We start from the raw sequence: 6,009 nt of genomic DNA on the forward strand, positions 1-6,009 counted from the left end.
ACAAACAACCACCCAGTGGTCTTGAAATATTACCTACAGCTGATAAGCACAAACAGCACAGACACCACCCCAGTGAAAACTATTACCTACAGGCTGATAAGACATAAACAAGCCAACAAACACCACCCAAGTGGATGTGATGTGAACTATACCTACAGAGGCTGAAATAAGACAAAACAGAACAGACCACCACCCAGTGAAAGACTTATAACCTACAGAGGCGGCTGAAGGGGAGAGAACCATAACAGGACCAACACCAAGGCCCAGTAAACTGATTGACTAAGCTGCACATAAGACATAACACTACAAACACCCCACCCAGGCTGGAAGACTAGTACCACAGGGGGTGAGGCGGCTAGAATAAACAAACAGTTACACACCACCCAGTGAAATCTATTACCTAAGGTCCTGAATAGAATAACCAGGCGCAGTACAACAACCACCCCCATGTGAAACTATTACCCCTACAGGCCTAATAAGACAGAACAACAACACCACCAGTGAATAAACAATACCTACCAGGCGAATAAACACATACAAGCACACACCACCCAGTAAACTATTACCACAGGCTGAATAAGACATAACAGCACACACCACCCAGTGAAATATTAACCTACAGGCTGAAAAAGACATAACAGATTACAACACGCACCCAGTGGAAACTAGTACCTACAGGCTGAATAAGAGACATAATAGTACAACCACCACCCAGGTGATGAAACTATTACCTACAGGCCTGAAAAGAACATAAACAGACAAACACCACCCATGAAACTATACCTACAGCGAATAAACACAAACAGCACAAACCACCGCAGTGAAACTTACCATACAGGCTTGAATAACAGACATAAACGTACAAACACCACCAGTAAAACTATACCTACAGTGAATTAAACATAAACAGCTACAACAACCACCCAGTAGAAACTATTAGCATACCAGGCTTGACATAAGAAACAGAACAGCAATACAAACACCACCCAGTCTGAAACTATTAACCCTACAGGCCTGTATATTTAAGACAAACAGTACAACACACCCAGTCTGAAACTATTACCACCAGGACGAACGAAGACAAACCCAGTAAACGACCACCCAGTGAAACTAACCAAGGCTGAATAAGAACATAACAGACAACAACCACCCCAGTGAAACTATTACCTACAGCTGATATAAGACATAATCAGTACAAAACACCACCCAGTCCGAACTATTTAGCCTACAGGCTGAATAAAAACAGAGCACAACCGACCAACCAGGTTGTTTAGATGTGTTTCTACCTTGTCGGTTTTGTTTGAAACTAGCTAACCCAACAGGCATCAACTGAAAATAAAAATAAGACCCATAACAGCCACAACCACCACCAGTTGAAACGAAACCTACAGCTGAAAAGACCATAACAGTACAACACCACCCCACGGAAAATACCCCTAACAGGCCTGAAATAACGAACATAACAGTACAACACCAAACCCCATGTCTGAAACTAGTTACCTACAGGTCCTACTTGAAAAAACATAACAGCACAACACCCACCCAGTGTTTGAAACTAATACCCTTTTTTAAAACCCCCAAAGGCTGAATAAGACATAACAGCACAACACCACCCGTGAAAACTATTACCACAGCCCCCAACTAAAACACCCTACATAAACAAACAGTTACGAACCACCACCCCAGTTGTTGGAAACATTACCTACAGGCTGGAACTAAGAACATAACAGCCACAACACCACCCAGTGTTAAAACTATACCTACAGGCAAATACGACATAAACACAGTACAACACCACCCAGTGTTGAACTATTACCTACAGCAGGGAAATAGACCATAACAGCACAAACACCACCCCAGTGAAACTATTACCTACAGCGAATAAGACCCATACCACTACAACCACCCACAGTAAACTATTACCACAGCCTAATAAACATAACAGCACAACACACCCATGAAACTGATTACCTACAGGACCTGAAAAGACCATAACCAGACAACACACCCAGTTGAAACCTATACCTACAGGCTAATAAACAGAACCAGTACAACACCACCCAGGAACTATAACTACAGGCTAATAAGACATCAAACAGCACAACACCACGCCAGTGAAACATACCCTACAGGCTGAGATAAGACATTAACCAGCACAACACCCACCCCAGTGAAACTAGACCTACAGGCTGATAAACAAACAGTACAACACCACCCCAGTTATGAAACATTACCTACAGGCTGAATAAACATAAACAGTACAACACCAACCCAGTGAAAACATAACCTACAGGCCTGAATAAGACATAAAGCACGAAACACCACCCAGATGAAAATATTACCTTACAGGCTGAATAAGCATAACAGCACAAAGCACCAACCCAGTGAAAAACTATACTACAGGCGAATAAGACATAACACACAACACCACCCATGAAACTAATTAGCCTACAGGCTGAATAAGACATAACAGTACAACACCACGCCAGTTTTGATCGAAACTATACCTACAGGCGAATAAGACATAAACAGTACAACACCACCCATTGAAACTATACCTACCAGGGCTGAATAGACGATAACGCAACAACAACCACCCAGTCGAAACTCATTACCTACAGGCGAAGAAGACCATAACAGCACAACACCGACCCCAGTGAAAACATTACACAGGCTGAATAAGACATAACAGTTAACCAACACCCACCCAGTGAAACTATTACCTACAGCTGAAATAAACATAACAGTACACACCACCCCAGTAAACATTACCCCCTACAGGCCTGAAAAGACTAACAGCAGAACACCACCAGTGAAACTGATTACCTACAGGCGAATTAAGACAGAACAGCCCACAACACCACCCAGGAAACTAGTACCTACAGGCTGAATAACACATAACAGTACAACACCACCCATGTGAAACTATTTACTACAAGCCTGAATAAACATAACTAGTTACAACACCACCCAGTGAACTATTACGCACAGGCTGAAATAAACAAAACAGTACAACACCACCCAGGTAAACTATTACATACAGCGATAAGACATAACATACAACACCAACCCAGTCGAAAACTATACGCTACAGCTGAATAAACAAACCAGTACAACACCACCCAGTGAAACTATTACCTACAGGCTGAATAAACATAACAGCACGCAACACCACCAGTGCGTAATACTTATTACCTACAGCTGAAATAAGACAGAACAGCACAAACACCACCCAGTGAAACTAACCACGCGGAATTAAGAAAGAACAGACAACACCCGACCCAGTGAAACACTTACCTACAGCTCTGGAATAGAAAACATAATAGTACACACCACCAGGAAACTTTTACCTACAGGCGGAATTAAGACCATTAACAGACAACGACCACCCAGTGAAACTATTACTACAGCGGAATAAGACCATAACCCCAGCACAACACCACCCATGGAAACTCTCTACCTACAGCTGAATAAGACATAAAGTACAAAAAACCCCCCAAAAACCACCCAGTGAAATATTACCCTTACAGCTGAATAAGACATAACAGCACAACACCACCCAGGTGAAACTATTAGCTTACAAGCTGAATAAGACATAACAGGACAACACCACCAGTGAAAAACTATACCACAGGCTGAATAAACAGACACGGTCAACACCGCCCAGTAAAACATTACCGCACAGGGCTGAATTAAGACATAACAGCTACAACTACCACCAGTAAAACTGAGTACCTACAGGCTGAGAATTAAGAAACATAACAGTACCACACGACCACCCAGTGAAACGATACATGTACCAGCTGAATAAGACAAACAGTACAACACCACCGCAGTGAAAGCTATTACCTACAGGCCGAATAAGACATAACAGTACAACACGCACCCCCAGTGAAACTATACCTACAGGCAACCTGAGATAAAACGCAAACAGCACAAACAAGCCACCCATGTGATTTTGATAAACTTACCCGCACAGAGAAATAAGACCCCATAAACCAGCACAACACCCCCACCCAAAGTTGAAACATGACCGACACTGAATAAGATCCATAACAGTACAACACCACCCAGTTGAAACATCCTACAGCTGAAAAGAATGAATAACAAACACCACCCGTCGTGAAAAACTAGATACCCAGGTCTGAAAGAATAAGACAGCATTAACAGTACAACACCACCCAGTGTGAAACTATTACGACAGGCTGAAAAAGAAACATAACCAGCACAACACCACCCCATGAAACTCTTACCACAGGCCTGAATAAGACATAAACCAGTACCAAAACACCACCCAGGGAAACTATTACCACAGGCTGAAAAAAGACATAACAGCACAACACCACCAGTAAAACTATAGCTACCAGGCGAAAAACATAACAGGTACAAACACCACCCAGGGAAACTATACCTTACAGGCTGAATTAAGACATAACAGTACAACCACCACCCAGTAAACTATTACCACAGGCTGAATAAACATAACAGACGAGAGCGCCGAGCCAGTGAAAACTATTACCTACAGGCTGAATAAGACCATACAGGTACAAACACCACCCAGTGAAACATTACCTAAGCTGAAAAGACATAACCCATTACAACACCCACATGTTGAAACTATACCTTACAGGCTGAATAAACATAACAGCACAACACCACCCAGTGAAACTATACCTACAGGACTGAATCAAGACAAGACAGCAAACAGCCACCCGCAGTTGAAAACTATTACCCACAGCGAATTAAACAAACAGTACAACACCACCCCCAGTAAACTAGTACTACAGGCTGAAGCCCCGACCACACAAAACATAACAGTACAAACCACCACCCCAGCTGAAAACTATTACCTAAACAGGCTGAATTAAAGACGAAAACCAGCACAACACCACCCCAGGGTAAACCCTATACCCTTGAACAGAATAAGAATAACAGCACAACACCACCCAGTTCTGAAACTATGAGCGCTAAAACAGCTGAATAAGACATAACCAGTTAACAACACCACCCCCAGGGAAAACCTATTACCACAGGCTGAATAAGACAAACAGCACAACCACCCAGTTGAAAAACTATTACCTACAGCTGAATAAGACATAAACAGGTACAAACACCACCCAGGTGAACCTATTACCACCAGGCTGAATAAGACATTAACGAGCACAACACACCCCACCGTGAAACTATTACTACAGCTGAATAAGACATAACCAGTACGAACACACCCAGTGAAACTACGATTAACTACAGGCTGAATAAGACATAACAGCACAAACACCACCCCAGTTGAAACAATTAACCTACCAGGCTGAATAATAAGAACATAACAGTACAAACACCCACCCAGTGAAACTATTAGCCTACAGGCGAATAAGACAAACAGTACAACACCACCCCGACTGTTGAAACTAACCTACAGCGAATAAGACCCATACACAGCCACAACACCACCCAGTGACAACATTACCTACAGGCTGAAGACATAAACAGCACAACACCCCACCCAGTGTGAAAACTTTACCTACAAGACTGAATTAAACATAACAGACAACACCACCCAGTTTGAAAAGCTATTACCTACAGCCTGAATAAGACGCCATAAAACAGCACAACGACCACCCAGTGAAAACCTGATACCTACAGCTGAATAAGGACATAACCAGCCCCACAGAACACCACCCAGTGAAACCTATACCTACAGGCTGAATAAGACATAACAGCACAACACCACCCAGTGTGCTGATGTGAAACTATTACCTTACAGGCTGAATATGACATAACCAGCCCACAACACCACCCAGTTGAAACTATACCTACAGGCTGAAAATAAGACATAACATACAAAACCCAACCCAGTGAAACTTTATTGACCTACAGGCCTGAAATAAAAGACAATAAAGCACAAACAACCACCCAGTTGAAAAAACTATTACCTACAAGGCTGAATAGACATAACCAGGCACAAACACCACCCCCAGGGAACACCCATTTAACCTACAGGCTGAATAA

At 42.7% G+C, this 6,009-nt stretch overlaps 1 long non-coding RNA gene across 1 annotated transcript; it reads right to left on the reverse strand.

Annotated features, from left to right (window-relative positions):
- Nucleotides 1-2,704: 2,704 nt before the first annotated feature.
- Nucleotides 2,705-5,737, reverse strand: LOC139026358 (uncharacterized). The gene is made up of 3 exons (XR_011478139.1): nucleotides 5,696-5,737; nucleotides 3,093-3,138; nucleotides 2,705-2,729 (listed from the first exon to the last, which is right to left on the reverse strand). It is a non-coding gene; the product is annotated as an uncharacterized lncRNA (long non-coding RNA).
- Nucleotides 5,738-6,009: the final 272 nt, after the last annotated feature.

Source organism: Salvelinus sp. IW2-2015, unplaced genomic scaffold, assembly GCF_002910315.2.
Source record: "Salvelinus sp. IW2-2015 unplaced genomic scaffold, ASM291031v2 Un_scaffold4530, whole genome shotgun sequence".
NCBI classification, from domain to species: domain Eukaryota; kingdom Metazoa; phylum Chordata; class Actinopteri; order Salmoniformes; family Salmonidae; genus Salvelinus; species Salvelinus sp. IW2-2015.